The 17,999-nt window shown below is 48.3% G+C and overlaps 10 non-coding genes and 1 pseudogene across 10 annotated transcripts; all 11 read left to right on the plus strand.

Moving 5' to 3' along the window:
* The first annotated feature begins 159 nt into the window (after nt 1–159).
* On the plus strand, nt 160–350 carry LOC141251794 (U2 spliceosomal RNA). Its single transcript, XR_012313406.1, has one exon. It is a non-coding gene; the product is annotated as a U2 spliceosomal RNA (small nuclear RNA).
* Nucleotides 351–1,465: 1,115 nt separating this feature from the next.
* On the plus strand, nt 1,466–1,656 carry LOC141251795 (U2 spliceosomal RNA). Its single transcript, XR_012313407.1, has one exon. It is a non-coding gene; the product is annotated as a U2 spliceosomal RNA (small nuclear RNA).
* Nucleotides 1,657–2,769: 1,113 nt separating this feature from the next.
* LOC141251796 (U2 spliceosomal RNA) lies at nt 2,770–2,960 on the plus strand. The gene has a single exon (XR_012313408.1). It is a non-coding gene; the product is annotated as a U2 spliceosomal RNA (small nuclear RNA).
* Nucleotides 2,961–4,075: 1,115 nt separating this feature from the next.
* On the plus strand, nt 4,076–4,266 carry LOC141251797 (U2 spliceosomal RNA). Its single transcript, XR_012313409.1, has one exon. It is a non-coding gene; the product is annotated as a U2 spliceosomal RNA (small nuclear RNA).
* A 1,115-nt stretch (nt 4,267–5,381) lies between these two features.
* LOC141251798 (U2 spliceosomal RNA) lies at nt 5,382–5,572 on the plus strand. Its single transcript, XR_012313410.1, has one exon. It is a non-coding gene; the product is annotated as a U2 spliceosomal RNA (small nuclear RNA).
* A 1,115-nt stretch (nt 5,573–6,687) lies between these two features.
* Nucleotides 6,688–6,878, plus strand: LOC141251800 (U2 spliceosomal RNA). The gene has a single exon (XR_012313412.1). It is a non-coding gene; the product is annotated as a U2 spliceosomal RNA (small nuclear RNA).
* Nucleotides 6,879–7,993: 1,115 nt separating this feature from the next.
* On the plus strand, nt 7,994–8,184 carry LOC141251803 (U2 spliceosomal RNA). The gene has a single exon (XR_012313415.1). It is a non-coding gene; the product is annotated as a U2 spliceosomal RNA (small nuclear RNA).
* A 1,112-nt stretch (nt 8,185–9,296) lies between these two features.
* Nucleotides 9,297–9,374, plus strand: LOC141251808 (U2 spliceosomal RNA; annotated as a pseudogene).
* Nucleotides 9,375–14,938: 5,564 nt separating this feature from the next.
* On the plus strand, nt 14,939–15,138 carry LOC141251807 (U2 spliceosomal RNA). Its single transcript, XR_012313419.1, has one exon. It is a non-coding gene; the product is annotated as a U2 spliceosomal RNA (small nuclear RNA).
* A 1,118-nt stretch (nt 15,139–16,256) lies between these two features.
* Nucleotides 16,257–16,447, plus strand: LOC141251801 (U2 spliceosomal RNA). Its single transcript, XR_012313413.1, has one exon. It is a non-coding gene; the product is annotated as a U2 spliceosomal RNA (small nuclear RNA).
* Nucleotides 16,448–17,562: 1,115 nt separating this feature from the next.
* On the plus strand, nt 17,563–17,753 carry LOC141251802 (U2 spliceosomal RNA). The gene has a single exon (XR_012313414.1). It is a non-coding gene; the product is annotated as a U2 spliceosomal RNA (small nuclear RNA).
* Nucleotides 17,754–17,999: the final 246 nt, after the last annotated feature.

Consider the following 17,999-nt stretch of genomic DNA (forward strand, 5'->3'; position numbering starts at 1 on the left):
AACGCGTGGATTGCAGCAGCAGCAAGCCGAAAAGTGCAGGCATGTAAGGGATCTAGAGGTTGACAACATGTCTTCTTAACGGGAGTCCAGGAGCTCATCTCCACAAATGGACTTTTCAGGATCCTTGGGTGGCTCCGTAGTTTGAAACCAATTCTGGTTATCGCTTCTCGGCCTTTTGGCTAAGATCAAGTGTAGTATCTGTTCTTATCAGTTTAATATCTGATACGTCCCCTATCTGGGGACCATATATTAAATGGATTTTTAGAACAGGGAGATGGAAAAAGAGCTTGCTCTGTCCACTCCACGCATTGACCTGGTATTGCAGTATCTCCAGGACCGGTGCACCCCTTCTTTAATGCAGTTTCTAAAATCAGAAAGAATTGAATTCAATGTTTTTTGTTCATTTTGCTTGTTTGTCGGATTTTGGGATGGACTCTTTGGCTTTGCTTTTCTTCTCCTCATTGAATTTTTCATGTTCAAAGTTGCAGAAGCCAGATTACAAGCTCATTTTGGTTCAACTTCAGCAACTGTGCATTGCATTGCCATGTAATGTGATGCAATGCTATCTTTCTAGCTCTCCCTTTTTACTTCCTTTTGGATAAACAGACATATTAGGCAAGCATTTTGGAGCTTTCACCTAAATAACTACAGGTGGTGAGATAAGCTGCACAATATAATTGACCTTTCAGTATATTGTTGCACACACACCATCTATTTAGCAAATGCCCTTGTTACCAACAGCAGCCTTTTAAACTCACCTGAGCTAACAGGTATGTGCGCTGGTTACTCTGCTGCGCTTAAAATTTCTTTTTTGGTTTGCTACAATGCCTTTTCTGAAACGTTGTCTCCTTCTGCTGGAACACTGACTTCTTTCATTTAATGCCTGCAGACTATAAAAGAGAACCCAACCCAAAAAGTTTGGTTGATTAGTCTGTGGCATTCTGTTAAACTGTTGCTTATGGCGGTCTCTGTGAGCTTCTCAGCGACATTCCGCCAGCCAGGTATCCTGCCTGCAGTAGATGGAATGTGGCAATGGAACGCTGGCTGCGCGTGTCATAATAGGCTCTGAGCCTTTATATACCTATGCACAGCAGCAGCCACCTTCAGTCTGCTGCTGGACAGCCAGCAGCAGCAGCAGCAGGAGAGGTATGTAATCAGGAGCCCTCCTGCTAAGGGTAGACAGCTGCTCGTTCCACCCCACCCCCCGCCTTAATTGGTTCTCCTCCCTTCCAACGGTGTTGAGGCGGGTGGGAACAGCAGGGGGTGAAGGTGCTGTGTTTAAAGAGGTGGAGTTATGCAGATCTAAAACGCGTGGATTGCAGCAGCAGCAAGCCGAAAAGTGCAGGCATGTAAGGGATCTAGAGGTTGACAACATGTCTTCTTAACGGGAGTCCAGGAGCTCATCTCCACAAATGGACTTTTCAGGATCCTTGGGTGGCTCCGTAGTTTGAAACCAATTCTGGTTATCGCTTCTCGGCCTTTTGGCTAAGATCAAGTGTAGTATCTGTTCTTATCAGTTTAATATCTGATACGTCCCCTATCTGGGGACCATATATTAAATGGATTTTTAGAACAGGGAGATGGAAAAAGAGCTTGCTCTGTCCACTCCACGCATTGACCTGGTATTGCAGTATCTCCAGGACCGGTGCACCCCTTCTTTAATGCAGTTTCTAAAATCAGAAAGAATTGAATTCAATGTTTTTTGTTCATTTTGCTTGTTTGTCGGATTTTGGGATGGACTCTTTGGCTTTGCTTTTCTTCTCCTCATTGGATTTTTCATGTTCAAAGTTGCAGAAGCCAGATTACAAGCTCATTTTGGTTCAACTTCAGCAACTGTGCATTGCATTGCCATGTAATGTGATGCAATGCTATCTTTCTAGCTCTCCCTTTTTACTTCCTTTTGGATAAACAGACATATTAGGCAAGCATTTTGGAGCTTTCACCTAAATAACTACAGGTGGTGAGATAAGCTGCACAATATAATTGACCTTTCAGTATATTGTTGCACACACCATCTATTTAGCAAATGCCCTTGTTATCAACAGCAGCCTTTTAAACTCACCTGAGCTAACAGGTATGTGCGCTGGTTACTCTGCTGCGCTTAAAATTTCTTTTTTGGTTTGCTACAATGCCTTTTCTGAAACGTTGTCTCCTTCTGCTGGAACACTGACTTCTTTCATTTAATGCCTGCAGACTATAAAAGAGAACCCAACCCAAAAAGTTTGGTTGATTAGTCTGTGGCATTCTGTTAAACTGTTGCTTATGGCGGTCTCTGTGAGCTTCTCAGCGACATTCAGCCAGCCAGGTATCCTGCCTGCAGTAGATGGAATGTGGCAATGGAACGCTGGCTGCGCGTGTCATAATAGGCTCCGAGCCTTTATATACCTGTGCACAGCAGCAGCCACCTTCAGTCTGCTGCTGGACAGCCAGCAGCAGCAGCAGCAGGAGAGGTATGTAATCAGGAGCCCTCCTGCTAAGGGTAGACAGCTGCTCGTTCCACCCCACCCCCCGCCTTAATTGGTTCTCCTCCCTTCCAACGGTGTTGAGGCGGGTGGGAACAGCAGGGGGTGAAGGTGCTGTGTTTAAAGAGGTGGAGTTATGCAGATCTAAAACGCGTGGATTGCAGCAGCAGCAAGCCGAAAAGTGCAGGCATGTAAGGGATCTAGAGGTTGACAACATGTCTTCTTAACGGGAGTCCAGGAGCTCATCTCCACAAATGGACTTTTCAGGATCCTTGGGTGGCTCCGTAGTTTGAAACCAATTCTGGTTATCGCTTCTCGGCCTTTTGGCTAAGATCAAGTGTAGTATCTGTTCTTATCAGTTTAATATCTGATACGTCCCCTATCTGGGGACCATATATTAAATGGATTTTTAGAACAGGGAGATGGAAAAAGAGCTTGCTCTGTCCACTCCACGCATTGACCTGGTATTGCAGTATCTCCAGGACCGGTGCACCCCTTCTTTAATGCAGTTTCTAAAATCAGAAAGAATTGAATTCAATGTTTTTTGTTCATTTTGCTTGTTTGTCGGATTTTGGGATGGACTCTTTGGCTTTGCTTTTCTTCTCCTCATTGGATTTTTCATGTTCAAAGTTGCAGAAGCCAGATTACAAGCTCATTTTGGTTCAACTTCAGCAACTGTGCATTGCATTGCCATGTAATGTGATGCAATGCTATCTTTCTAGCTCTCCCTTTTTACTTCCTTTTGGATAAACAGACATATTAGGCAAGCATTTTGGAGCTTTCACCTAAATAACTACAGGTGGTGAGATAAGCTGCACAATATAATTGACCTTTCAGTATATTGTTGCACACACACCATCTATTTAGCAAATGCCCTTGTTACCAACAGCAGCCTTTTAAACTCACCTGAGCTAACAGGTATGTGCGCTGGTTACTCTGCTGCGCTTAAAATTTCTTTTTTGGTTTGCTACAATGCCTTTTCTGAAACGTTGTCTCCTTCTGCTGGAACACTGACTTCTTTCATTTAATGCCTGCAGACTATAAAAGAGAACCCAACCCAAAAAGTTTGGTTGATTAGTCTGTGGCATTCTGTTAAACTGTTGCTTATGGCGGTCTCTGTGAGCTTCTCAGCGACATTCAGCCAGCCAGGTATCCTGCCTGCAGTAGATGGAATGTGGCAATGGAACGCTGGCTGCGCGTGTCATAATAGGCTCTGAGCCTTTATATACCTGTGCACAGCAGCAGCCACCTTCAGTCTGCTGCTGGACAGCCAGCAGCAGCAGCAGCAGGAGAGGTATGTAATCAGGAGCCCTCCTGCTAAGGGTAGACAGCTGCTCGTTCCACCCCACCCCCCGCCTTAATTGGTTCTCCTCCCTTCCAACGGTGTTGAGGCGGGTGGGAACAGCAGGGGGTGAAGGTGCTGTGTTTAAAGAGGTGGAGTTATGCAGATCTAAAACGCGTGGATTGCAGCAGCAGCAAGCCGAAAAGTGCAGGCATGTAAGGGATCTAGAGGTTGACAACATGTCTTCTTAACGGGAGTCCAGGAGCTCATCTCCACAAATGGACTTTTCAGGATCCTTGGGTGGCTCCGTAGTTTGAAACCAATTCTGGTTATCGCTTCTCGGCCTTTTGGCTAAGATCAAGTGTAGTATCTGTTCTTATCAGTTTAATATCTGATACGTCCCCTATCTGGGGACCATATATTAAATGGATTTTTAGAACAGGGAGATGGAAAAAGAGCTTGCTCTGTCCACTCCACGCATTGACCTGGTATTGCAGTATCTCCAGGACCGGTGCACCCCTTCTTTAATGCAGTTTCTAAAATCAGAAAGAATTGAATTCAATGTTTTTTGTTCATTTTGCTTGTTTGTCGGATTTTGGGATGGACTCTTTGGCTTTGCTTTTCTTCTCCTCATTGGATTTTTCATGTTCAAAGTTGCAGAAGCCAGATTACAAGCTCATTTTGGTTCAACTTCAGCAACTGTGCATTGCATTGCCATGTAATGTGATGCAATGCTATCTTTCTAGCTCTCCCTTTTTACTTCCTTTTGGATAAACAGACATATTAGGCAAGCATTTTGGAGCTTTCACCTAAATAACTACAGGTGGTGAGATAAGCTGCACAATATAATTGACCTTTCAGTATATTGTTGCACACACACCATCTATTTAGCAAATGCCCTTGTTATCAACAGCAGCCTTTTAAACTCACCTGAGCTAACAGGTATGTGCGCTGGTTACTCTGCTGCGCTTAAAATTTCTTTTTTGGTTTGCTACAATGCCTTTTCTGAAACGTTGTCTCCTTCTGCTGGAACACTGACTTCTTTCATTTAATGCCTGCAGACTATAAAAGAGAACCCAACCCAAAAAGTTTGGTTGATTAGTCTGTGGCATTCTGTTAAACTGTTGCTTATGGCGGTCTCTGTGAGCTTCTCAGCGACATTCAGCCAGCCAGGTATCCTGCCTGCAGTAGATGGAATGTGGCAATGGAACGCTGGCTGCGCGTGTCATAATAGGCTCTGAGCCTTTATATACCTGTGCACAGCAGCAGCCACCTTCAGTCTGCTGCTGGACAGCCAGCAGCAGCAGCAGCAGGAGAATTATGTAATCAGGAGCCCTCCTGCTAAGGGTAGACAGCTGCTCGTTCCACCCCACCCCCCGCCTTAATTGGTTCTCCTCCCTTCCAACGGTGTTGAGGCGGGTGGGAACAGCAGGGGGTGAAGGTGCTGTGTTTAAAGAGGTGGAGTTATGCAGATCTAAAACGCGTGGATTGCAGCAGCAGCAAGCCGAAAAGTGCAGGCATGTAAGGGATCTAGAGGTTGACAACATGTCTTCTTAACGGGAGTCCAGGAGCTCATCTCCACAAATGGACTTTTCAGGATCCTTGGGTGGCTCCGTAGTTTGAAACCAATTCTGGTTATCGCTTCTCGGCCTTTTGGCTAAGATCAAGTGTAGTATCTGTTCTTATCAGTTTAATATCTGATACGTCCCCTATCTGGGGACCATATATTAAATGGATTTTTAGAACAGGGAGATGGAAAAAGAGCTTGCTCTGTCCACTCCACGCATTGACCTGGTATTGCAGTATCTCCAGGACCGGTGCACCCCTTCTTTAATGCAGTTTCTAAAATCAGAAAGAATTGAATTCAATGTTTTTTGTTCATTTTGCTTGTTTGTCGGATTTTGGGATGGACTCTTTGGCTTTGCTTTTCTTCTCCTCATTGGATTTTTCATGTTCAAAGTTGCAGAAGCCAGATTACAAGCTCATTTTGGTTCAACTTCAGCAACTGTGCATTGCATTGCCATGTAATGTGATGCAATGCTATCTTTCTAGCTCTCCCTTTTTACTTCCTTTTGGATAAACAGACATATTAGGCAAGCATTTTGGAGCTTTCACCTAAATAACTACAGGTGGTGAGATAAGCTGCACAATATAATTGACCTTTCAGTATATTGTTGCACACACACCATCTATTTAGCAAATGCCCTTGTTATCAACAGCAGCCTTTTAAACTCACCTGAGCTAACAGGTATGTGCGCTGGTTACTCTGCTGCGCTTAAAATTTCTTTTTTGGTTTGCTACAATGCCTTTTCTGAAACGTTGTCTCCTTCTGCTGGAACGCTGACTTCTTTCATTTAATGCCTGCAGACTATAAAAGAGAACCCAACCCAAAAAGTTTGGTTGATTAGTCTGTGGCATTCTGTTAAACTGTTGCTTATGGCGGTCTCTGTGAGCTTCTCAGCGACATTCAGCCAGCCAGGTATCCTGCCTGCAGTAGATGGAATGTGGCAATGGAACGCTGGCTGCGCGTGTCATAATAGGCTCTGAGCCTTTATATACCTGTGCACAGCAGCAGCCACCTTCAGTCTGCTGCTGGACAGCAAGCAGCAGCAGCAGCAGGAGAGGTATGTAATCAGGAGCCCTCCTGCTAAGGGTAGACAGCTGCTCGTTCCACCCCACCCCCCGCCTTAATTGGTTCTCCTCCCTTCCAACGGTGTTGAGGCGGGTGGGAACAGCAGGGGGTGAAGGTGCTGTGTTTAAAGAGGTGGAGTTATGCAGATCTAAAACGCGTGGATTGCAGCAGCAGCAAGCCGAAAAGTGCAGGCATGTAAGGGATCTAGAGGTTGACAACATGTCTTCTTAACGGGAGTCCAGGAGCTCATCTCCACAAATGGACTTTTCAGGATCCTTGGGTGGCTCCGTAGTTTGAAACCAATTCTGGTTATCGCTTCTCGGCCTTTTGGCTAAGATCAAGTGTAGTATCTGTTCTTATCAGTTTAATATCTGATACGTCCCCTATCTGGGGACCATATATTAAATGGATTTTTAGAACAGGGAGATGGAAAAAGAGCTTGCTCTGTCCACTCCACGCATTGACCTGGTATTGCAGTATCTCCAGGACCGGTGCACCCCTTCTTTAATGCAGTTTCTAAAATCAGAAAGAATTGAATTCAATGTTTTTTGTTCATTTTGCTTGTTTGTCGGATTTTGGGATGGACTCTTTGGCTTTGCTTTTCTTCTCCTCATTGGATTTTTCATGTTCAAAGTTGCAGAAGCCAGATTACAAGCTCATTTTGGTTCAACTTCAGCAACTGTGCATTGCATTGCCATGTAATGTGATGCAATGCTATCTTTCTAGCTCTCCCTTTTTACTTCCTTTTGGATAAACAGACATATTAGGCAAGCATTTTGGAGCTTTCACCTAAATAACTACAGGTGGTGAGATAAGCTGCACAATATAATTGACCTTTCAGTATATTGTTGCACACACACCATCTATTTAGCAAATGCCCTTGTTATCAACAGCAGCCTTTTAAACTCACCTGAGCTAACAGGTATGTGCGCTGGTTACTCTGCTGCGCTTAAAATTTCTTTTTTGGTTTGCTACAATGCCTTTTCTGAAACGTTGTCTCCTTCTGCTGGAACGCTGACTTATTTCATTTAATGCCTGCAGACTATAAAAGAGAACCCAACCCAAAAAGTTTGGTTGATTAGTCTGTGGCATTCTGTTAAACTGTTGCTTATGGCGGTCTCTGTGAGCTTCTCAGCGACATTCAGCCAGCCAGGTATCCTGCCTGCAGTAGATGGAATGTGGCAATGGAACGCTGGCTGCGCGTGTCATAATAGGCTCTGAGCCTTTATATACCTGTGCACAGCAGCAGCCACCTTCAGTCTGCTGCTGGACAGCCAGCAGCAGCAGCAGCAGGAGAGGTATGTAATCAGGAGCCCTCCTGCTAAGGGTAGACAGCTGCTCGTTCCACCCCACCCCCCGCCTTAATTGGTTCTCCTCCCTTCCAACGGTGTTGAGGCGGGTGGGAACAGCAGGGGGTGAAGGTGCTGTGTTTAAAGAGGTGGAGTTATGCAGATCTAAAACGCGTGGATTGCAGCAGCAGCAAGCCGAAAAGTGCAGGCATGTAAGGGATCTAGAGGTTGACAACATGTCTTCTTAACGGGAGTCCAGGAGCTCATCTCCACAAATGGACTTTTCAGGATCCTTGGGTGGCTCCGTAGTTTGAAACCAATTCTGGTTATCGCTTCTCGGCCTTTTGGCTAAGATCAAGTGTAGTATCTGTTCTTATCAGTTTAATATCTGATACGTCCCCTATCTGGGGACCATATATTAAATGGATTTTTAGAACAGGGAGATGGAAAAAGAGTTTGCTCTGTCCACTCCACGCATTGACCTGGTATTGCAGTATCTCCAGGACCGGTGCACCCCTTCTTTAATGCAGTTTCTAAAATCAGAAAGAATTGAATTCAATGTTTTTTGTTCATTTTGCTTGTTTGTCGGATTTTGGGATGGACTCTTTGGCTTTGCTTTTCTTCTCCTCATTGGATTTTTCATGTTCAAAGTTGCAGAAGCCAGATTACAAGCTCATTTTGGTTCAACTTCAGCAACTGTGCATTGCATTGCCATGTAATGTGATGCAATGCTATCTTTCTAGCTCTCCCTTTTTACTTCCTTTTGGATAAACAGACATATTAGGCAAGCATTTTGGAGCTTTCACCTAAATAACTACAGGTGGTGAGATAAGCTGCACAATATAATTGACCTTTCAGTATATTGTTGCACACACACCATCTATTTAGCAAATGCCCTTGTTATCAACAGCAGCCTTTTAAACTCACCTGAGCTAACAGGTATGTGCGCTGGTTACTCTGCTGCGCTTAAAATTTCTTTTTTGGTTTGCTACAATGCCTTTTCTGAAACGTTGTCTCCTTCTGCTGGAACACTGACTTCTTTCATTTAATGCCTGCAGACTATAAAAGAGAACCCAACCCAAAAAGTTTGGTTGATTAGTCTGTGGCATTCTGTTAAACTGTTGCTTATGGCGGTCTCTGTGAGCTTCTCAGCGACATTCAGCCAGCCAGGTATCCTGCCTGCAGTAGATGGAATGTGGCAATGGAACGCTGGCTGCGCGTGTCATAATAGGCTCTGAGCCTTTATATACCTGTGCACAGCAGCAGCCACCTTCAGTCTGCTGCTGGACAGCCAGCAGCAGCAGCAGGAGAGGTATGTAATCAGGAGCCCTCCTGCTAAGGGTAGACAGCTGCTCGTTCCACCCCACCCCCCGCCTTAATTGGTTCTCCTCCCTTCCAACGGTGTTGAGGCGGGTGGGAACAGCAGGGGGTGAAGGTGCTGTGTTTAAAGAGGTGGAGTTATGCAGATCTAAAACGCGTGGATTGCAGCAGCAGCAAGCCGAAAAGTGCAGGCATGTAAGGGATCTAGAGGTTGACAACATGTCTTCTTAACGGGAGTCCAGGAGCTCATCTCCACAAATGGACTTTTCAGGATCCTTGGGTGGCTCCGTAGTTTGAAACCAATTCTGGTTATCGCTTCTCGGCCTTTTGGCTAAGATCAAGTGTAGTATCTGTTCTTTTAAGAACACAAGAGCTACGATCTACACTTGACGAGAGCGATCGAACTCGGAAGGAGAAGTGCTTCGGAGCCCAGCTGACATCGGAGAAGGAAGGCGGATATCGGTGGGAGGAAGAAGCTCTAAAGAATCCAGAAGAAGACGAAGACTCGGAGAAGAATCGGGCTGTCCTGTGGAATCTTCGAGGAAGAAAATCATCGAGACAAAGACCTTTCGGGGAATTTGTCCAGAACACGAAGGGAGAAGAATCTGCATAGCTCCACCCATTCCGGGAAGAGTTCCAGATCCAGCTCCAAGAAGTAACTGCAGGAGGAAAGCCATGGCAAGCGCTGCGAGGAAGGCCGAAAAGAAGAGCCTGGAGCAGGGGACAGCCAGGAGGGCCCAGCCAGGAGCCGATTCTGACCCCAAGGACTCTGCCTCCACGACTGGCCAGCAGAAGGGACCCCAGAAGCCCCGCCACGAAGCTCCAGCCCTGGAGCCATGGATGCGGCAGACGGTGGCCCTGAAGCTGAAGGAAGTGGATGGGAGGGTGCCGGACATGTCCTCGGACGTGTTCTGCCAGAAGATGCTGCTGGATCGAGGCTTCTCCAGGTCGGACACCCTCAGCATTCAGACCTTCTTGACGGGGATCTTCTTCGTCACCTTCGCCACTGTGAACACCTGCAGGAGGTTCTGGGAAATGGTAAGCGCAAAAGGACCGGATAATTCTTTCTCTGCCTTTACAGGTAGCTGCCCTATCCAGAGGGACGAAAGGAGGATCACGGTCTCCATGCGCAACCCGCACACCCCAGGCCAAGACATCTGTACCTTCCTGAGACGCTTCTGTTTGGTTGTGAAGGAACCCTCTCACATCCTGAATGGACTCGGCTTCTGGACAGGTAAGTGGTCGGTGACCGTTAGACTTCACAGGGACCTGGCGTACTCAGACGGACTTCGGCACCTGCCCCCGACATTCTCCCTGGGCAACTCCTACGGCCTCATCTATTACCCGGACATGCCGCGGAACTGCAGGAGATGCGGCAAGAACGGCCACGAGATGAAGGACTGCAAGGAGGATGCCTGCAGGATTTGTCGAGTGACGGGACACAGCTCGAAGGACTGCCCGAAGAAGACGTCCTGCAACCTGTGTGGGCTGGCGGCTCATCTGTACAAGGATTGCCCCAAGCGTGAGAGATCCTGGGCATCGGTGGTTGCGACGACCCCAGCTACGGAGGACAAGGCCCCGACGACCAGGCCTGTGAAGGTCAAGGACGCGACGACCAAGGCCCCAGCGGCCAAGGCCGAGACGACCAAGGCCAATGCGGTCAAGGAGTCGGTGGCCAAAGCCCCAGCGACGGTCCCAGCAGCTCAGAAGCAGAAGAAAAAGTCAAAGGAGGGTAAGAGTTCTGTCACCCCTCTCTCGATCCCTCCCCCTGCCACCCCCGTCCAATCCCCCCCCACCCCGGCCACCCCTGCTGAGGATTCCACTTCCTCTTCCTCCTTCCCCTACTCCTCAGCAGGTGTCCTTTCCCCTGCCCCGGCAGCCACTCTCCCTCCCCAGACCATGGTAGCGGTGGAATTAACCTTTCCTCCACCCGCCGCTATCTATTCCGAGGAGGATTTTCCTCTTCTTGTCTCCCCAGTTCCAACCCGGGGAAAGAGGAAGGTGGAGGACAGCCCTGCTACTGAATCCTCCAAAAAGAAGATTCTGGATTTCGTAGGCGAAAAGGAGGATACCCTCCCTGAGCCAGAAGAGATGGAGCACATGGTTGAGACCCTGGTGGCCGAGCCAGAAGAGGAGGAACTGGTGGTCGCCGAGATCGAGGCCGCGCTGCTTGACCAGATGGAGGAAGAGGGCCTGCTGGTGATCCCGTCACCAGCAGTCAACACCGACGAGGGACCACCCGACCGGAGTGGTAACTAAGGTGTATTGCCTGCGCTAACTTTTTCTTTTTTCCCTACATGATGGCTAATATTAACTTATTTTCCATTAATGTCAGGAGCATCAAGGACAAGTTCAGACGTCAGACTATTTATGCCTTCCTTACTTCCCAGTTGTGTGATGTTTATATGTTGCAGGAATGTTCCCTTCCCTCCTCTAGGTCCTTCAAACATCTGGCCAGGGAGTGGTCCCACGGTCCATCCTATTGGTCCGGTGGGGGTGACTGCAAGTCTGCGGGGGTCGCAATTCTGATCAGGGGGGGCGCATTCACGCTTGAGTCCGTCCAGGAGCTCATCTGCGGCAGGGCTCTTGTTGTAGATGGCAACTGGGCGGGAGAACCTGTCAGGTTCATCAACGTGTATGCGTCCCCACTGAAGAATGAGCGTTTGGAGCTTTTCCAGACCCTGCGGCTTCAGCTTGCCACCACCAGGACCTTAGTGATGGCCGGGGATTTCAACTGCCCCATCGAGGAGGATGGTTGTAGTTCTGGCACATCTGCCAAGTTGGACATCACGTCCAAGCTGCTCATCGAGATGGTAACCGAGGCCTCTCTTCAGGACGTGGTGGGCTCCATGGGGAGAGGCTCCACGAACTATTCGTGGAGCCGACCCGATGGCTCACTCCGCTCCAGGATTGACTTTGTGTTCACCTCTCGGGCAGTCAGGCAGAGTAGGCACTCGATGGTCTCCTGCTTCTTCTCCGACCACAGAGCCATTCACTTACAAGGTGTCCTCGGCGACGGTTTTCCGTCCGGGCCCGGCTCCTGGAAGCTGAATTGTGCTCTGCTGGCTCAGGATGAAGTCGTGGAGGAGCTGAGAGCAGCCTACGCAATGTGGCAGTCCTACAAGGGTAGCTTCCAAACAGTCTCTGATTGGTGGGAATATGTTAAACTTGAGTTTCGCTGTTTCTTTCAGGCCAAGGGTCGACAACAGGCGTGTGAGAAGAGGAAGGACTTCAGAGGGCTGCAGCGCGAGCTGCGGTCGCTGCAGGACCTTCTTCACTGCGGCTGGGACGTGAGGGAGGAGCTGGAGGAGACCAAGAAGAGCCTGAAAAGGCACTTTGAGGAGGAGTCCAAGCGAATCGTCTTCCGTTCCAAAGTGGAGAATCTGGAGAAGGGTGAGAAATGTAACTCATTCTTTTTCAGGAAACTTCATGCCGGTCACACGCCCCTGAACGAGCTGCGAGACGAGAGCGGAAACATGCGACGTGGGAAGGAGGACGTGATGAGGGTCGTCAGCGACTTCTACAGCGAACTCTACTCCCACAAGACTACCGACCCCGACGCTGCTGATAAGTTCCTGTCAGGTATCACTAACCATCTTGATCCTGCAGGCACGGCAGCCTTGGACAAACCTCTGATGGTGGGCGAATTGCTCTCTGCCGCTAAATCCTTTAGGACCGGCAGGACCCCGGGCAGTGATGGTCTTCCAGCGGAGCTCTATGTAGCGCTGGGAGACCTCATCTGTCCGGACCTGTTGGACCTGTACGAGGAGATGGTGGTGGAGGGTAGAATGCCTCCATCTTTGAGGGAAGGAATGGTCACGATCCTGTACAAGCGGAAGGGAGAGAGGTGCGACCTGAGGAATTGGCGTCCCATCACTCTGCTCAACGTGGACTACAAGATCCTGGCCAAGACGATGGCGACACGACTTAAGACGGTGATCGGACGGATCATCCACCCGGACCAGACCTGCGGCATCCCTGGACGTCGCATCGCAGACAGCCTCGCTCTCGTGCGGGACACGGTCGAGTACATCAAGGTCCGCCGCGCCCACGCGGCCCTGGTCTCCTTGGATCAGGAGAAGGCCTTCGACCGGGTTTCCCACGAGTTCATGGGCCGAGCTCTGCACCGGTTAGGTTTGGGTAACATGTTTTGTTCGTATGTCCGTCTGATGTATTTTGATATCCACAGCTCGGTGTTGGTGAACGGCTGGAAGACTGACCCCTTCCCTGTCCTCTCTGGGGTCAGACAAGGCTGCCCTCTATCACCTCTTCTTTTTGTTTGTGTTATAGAACTCTTCGCAGAGGCTATCCGGCAGAATGGAGAGATCAGAGGGATCACCGCACCGGGTCCGGGACGACACGAGGTCAAGTGCTCGCTCTACATGGACGACGTCACCGTCTTCTGCGCTGATCGTGGTTCAGTCGACGCCCTCGTCCAGACGTGTGAGAGGTTCGGCCGGGCTTCAGGGGCCAAAGTCAACTGCAGGATGTCGGAAGCCATGCTCTTCGGGGATTGGCAGCCGGCCTCCTCCGCCCCCTTCCCCTTCAACATTCAACCGGATTTCCTCAAGGTGCTGGGAGTCTGGTTCGGGAAGGAAGGAGCGGCCCTCAAGTCCTGGCAAGAACGTTTGGCCAAGGTGAAGCAACGGATCGGACTCTGGAGCCTCAGACACCTCACTTGTGAGGGTAAGGCACTCGTCCTGCGTAATGAGGTCCTGCCCGTCTTGCAGTACACGGCGCAGGCCTGGCCCCCACACGTCACTGTGTGCAGGGCCATTACCAGGACAGTGTTTCACTTTGTCTGGGGATCCAAGATGGACAGAGTCAGGCGGGCCGTCATGTACAAGGAGCCTCGCAAGGGTGGGAAGGACGTTCCAGATATCCCCACCCTCCTGCGATCCTCTTTTGTGTGTGATTGTGTCCGCCGGACTTTGCAAGTCAAGAATGGCTCCGCGGGCAGGTCCATGTCTCGCTTCTTCCTGCTTCCTCTTTGGAGGCGACTCGGCTGGGACAAGTGGGACAGCTCCTTCCCCTACAACTGGACGACGCCATGGTTCTACGGAGACGTCATTCGATTTGTGGGGGAGCATCAACTGGAGGGACTCAAGCCCGACTTGTGGAAGCCCAAAACTATCCACAAGCTAATCAGAGCCAAGGATGACGCGGAGAACATCACAGGACTTCACCAGGACACGCTGGAGACTGTGTGGACAAATGTGTCGTCTGACAGGCTGACCAACGGGCACAAGGACTTGTCGTGGATGGCGATTCAGGGCGGACTGCCCGTCCGGTCATTCATGCATGCCCGGAACCTGTGCAAGACCCGGTACTGCCCAAGGTGCCCCTTCGTGGAGGAAACATCTTTGCACACTTTTTGGGACTGCGGATTTGCACAGCGCCTATTGACTGCACTTGAGGACGACCTGAGGAACTCTGTCCCCAGGGCGAGCCTATCGCACCATTCTGTGCTTTATGGACTCTTCCCTGGGGTTCATACCGTCGTAGCCATCCAGGAGGCTTGGCGCCTTATGAACTGCTTCAAGGATGCCCTTTGGGTCGCCAGGAACCGGCTCATCTTGAGGAGGGAGAGGATGTCCATCCAGGACTGCCGCAGGCTGATCCACAGCCTGCTCAGAGACTATTCCATCATGGACGGTCCGGAGGACGAGGATGAGGACTAAACCCCTCCTCCCCCTCTCCCCTTATGTGTCTTGTCTTTCAATAAAGCTTCGGGCCTGTGATTTTCCCCTCCCCATCCCCTTTTTCCCAATCCCTATCCCTTATCACGGTTCGTCGTACTGTATTGATTGATATGCTTTTTCTTTCAGATTGAGTGTTTTGTGTAGCATAGGGGTGTGATGTGTCTAGTTAGTGCGTCGTATCCTCATGCTATGTAAATATGATGTAGAATTCTGTGTGTACTGGGCTGCGGCACTGTACACTGTCTGTTAACTTATTTTTTGTGCTAATAAAAGATATATTCAATCAAAAAAAAAAAAATCTGTTCTTATCAGTTTAATATCTGATACGTCCCCTATCTGGGGACCATATATTAAATGGATTTTTAGAACAGGGAGATGGAAAAAGAGCTTGCTCTGTCCACTCCACGCATTGACCTGGTATTGCAGTATCTCCAGGACCGGTGCACCCCTTCTTTAATGCAGTTTCTAAAATCAGAAAGAATTGAATTCAATGTTTTTTGTTCATTTTGCTTGTTTGTCGGATTTTGGGATGGACTCTTTGGCTTTGCTTTTCTTCTCCTCATTGGATTTTTCATGTTCAAAGTTGCAGAAGCCAGATTACAAGCTCATTTTGGTTCAACTTCAGCAACTGTGCATTGCATTGCCATGTAATGTGATGCAATGCTATCTTTCTAGCTCTCCCTTTTTACTTCCTTTTGGATAAACAGACATATTAGGCAAGCATTTTGGAGCTTTCACCTAAATAACTACAGGTGGTGAGATAAGCTGCACAATATAATTGACCTTTCAGTATATTGTTGCACACACACCATCTATTTAGCAAATGCCCTTGTTATCAACAGCAGCCTTTTAAACTCACCTGAGCTAACAGGTATGTGCGCTGGTTACTCTGCTGCGCTTAAAATTTCTTTTTTGGTTTGCTACAATGCCTTTTCTGAAACGTTGTCTCCTTCTGCTGGAACACTGACTTCTTTCATTTAATGCCTGCAGACTATAAAAGAGAACCCAACCCAAAAAGTTTGGTTGATTAGTCTGTGGCATTCTGTTAAACTGTTGCTTATGGCGGTCTCTGTGAGCTTCTCAGCGACATTCAGCCAGCCAGGTATCCTGCCTGCAGTAGATGGAATGTGGCAATGGAACGCTGGCTGCGCGTGTCATAATAGGCTCTGAGCCTTTATATACCTGTGCACAGCAGCAGCCACCTTCAGTCTGCTGCTGGACAGCCAGCAGCAGCAGCAGCAGCAGGAGAGGTATGTAATCAGGAGCCCTCCTGCTAAGGGTAGACAGCTGCTCGTTCCACCCCACCCCCCGCCTTAATTGGTTCTCCTCCCTTCCAACGGTGTTGAGGCGGGTGGGAACAGCAGGGGGTGAAGGTGCTGTGTTTAAAGAGGTGGAGTTATGCAGATCTAAAACGCGTGGATTGCAGCAGCAGCAAGCCGAAAAGTGCAGGCATGTAAGGGATCTAGAGGTTGACAACATGTCTTCTTAACGGGAGTCCAGGAGCTCATCTCCACAAATGGACTTTTCAGGATCCTTGGGTGGCTCCGTAGTTTGAAACCAATTCTGGTTATCGCTTCTCGGCCTTTTGGCTAAGATCAAGTGTAGTATCTGTTCTTATCAGTTTAATATCTGATACGTCCCCTATCTGGGGACCATATATTAAATGGATTTTTAGAACAGGGAGATGGAAAAAGAGCTTGCTCTGTCCACTCCACGCATTGACCTGGTATTGCAGTATCTCCAGGACCGGTGCACCCCTTCTTTAATGCAGTTTCTAAAATCAGAAAGAATTGAATTCAATGTTTTTTGTTCATTTTGCTTGTTTGTCGGATTTTGGGATGGACTCTTTGGCTTTGCTTTTCTTCTCCTCATTGGATTTTTCATGTTCAAAGTTGCAGAAGCCAGATTACAAGCTCATTTTGGTTCAACTTCAGCAACTGTGCATTGCATTGCCATGTAATGTGATGCAATGCTATCTTTCTAGCTCTCCCTTTTTACTTCCTTTTGGATAAACAGACATATTAGGCAAGCATTTTGGAGCTTTCACCTAAATAACTACAGGTGGTGAGATAAGCTGCACAATATAATTGACCTTTCAGTATATTGTTGCACACACACCATCTATTTAGCAAATGCCCTTGTTATCAACAGCAGCCTTTTAAACTCACCTGAGCTAACAGGTATGTGCGCTGGTTACTCTGCTGCGCTTAAAATTTCTTTTTTGGTTTGCTACAATGCCTTTTCTGAAACGTTGTCTCCTTCTGCTGGAACACTGACTTCTTTCATTTAATGCCTGCAGACTATAAAAGAGAACCCAACCCAAAAAGTTTGGTTGATTAGTCTGTGGCATTCTGTTAAACTGTTGCTTATGGCGGTCTCTGTGAGCTTCTCAGCGACATTCAGCCAGCCAGGTATCCTGCCTGCAGTAGATGGAATGTGGCAATGGAACGCTGGCTGCGCGTGTCATAATAGGCTCTGAGCCTTTATATACCTGTGCACAGCAGCAGCCACCTTCAGTCTGCTGCTGGACAGCCAGCAGCAGCAGCAGCAGGAGAGGTATGTAATCAGGAGCCCTCCTGCTAAGGGTAGACAGCTGCTCGTTCCACCCCACCCCCCGCCTTAATTGGTTCTCCTCCCTTCCAACGGTGTTGAGGCGGGTGGGAACAGCAGGGGGTGAAGGTGCTGTGTTTAAAGAGGTGGAGTTATGCAGATCTAAAACGCGTGGATTGCAGCAGCAGCAAGCCGAAAAGTGCAGGCATGTAAGGGATCTAGAGGTTGACAACATGTCTTCTTAACGGGAGTCCAGGAGCTCATCTCCACAAATGGACTTTTCAGGATCCTTGGGTGGCTCCGTAGTTTGAAACCAATTCTGGTTATCGCTTCTCGGCCTTTTGGCTAAGATCAAGTGTAGTATCTGTTCTTATCAGTTTAATATCTGATACGTCCCCTATCTGGGGACCATATATTAAATGGATTTTTAGAACAGGGAGATGGAAAAAGAGCTTGCTCTGTCCACTCCACGCATTGACCTGGTATTGCAGTATCTCCAGGACCGGTGCACCCCTTCTTTAATGCAGTTTCTAAAATCAGAAAGAATTGAATTCAATGTTTTTTGTTCATTTTGCTTGTTTGTCGGATTTTGGGATGGACTCTTTGGCTTTGCTTTTCTTCTCCTCATTGGATTTTTCATGTTCAAAGTTGCAGAAGCCAGATTACAAGCTCATTTTGGTTCAACTTCAGCAACTGTGCATTGCATTGCCATGTAATGTGATGCAATGCTATCTTTCTAGCTCTCCCTTTTTACTTCCTTTT

This window comes from Phyllobates terribilis, unplaced genomic scaffold (assembly GCF_046119375.1).
Source record: "Phyllobates terribilis strain yellow unplaced genomic scaffold, ASM4611937v1 Scaffold_7715__1_contigs__length_35855, whole genome shotgun sequence".
NCBI lineage: Eukaryota > Metazoa > Chordata > Amphibia > Anura > Dendrobatidae > Phyllobates > Phyllobates terribilis.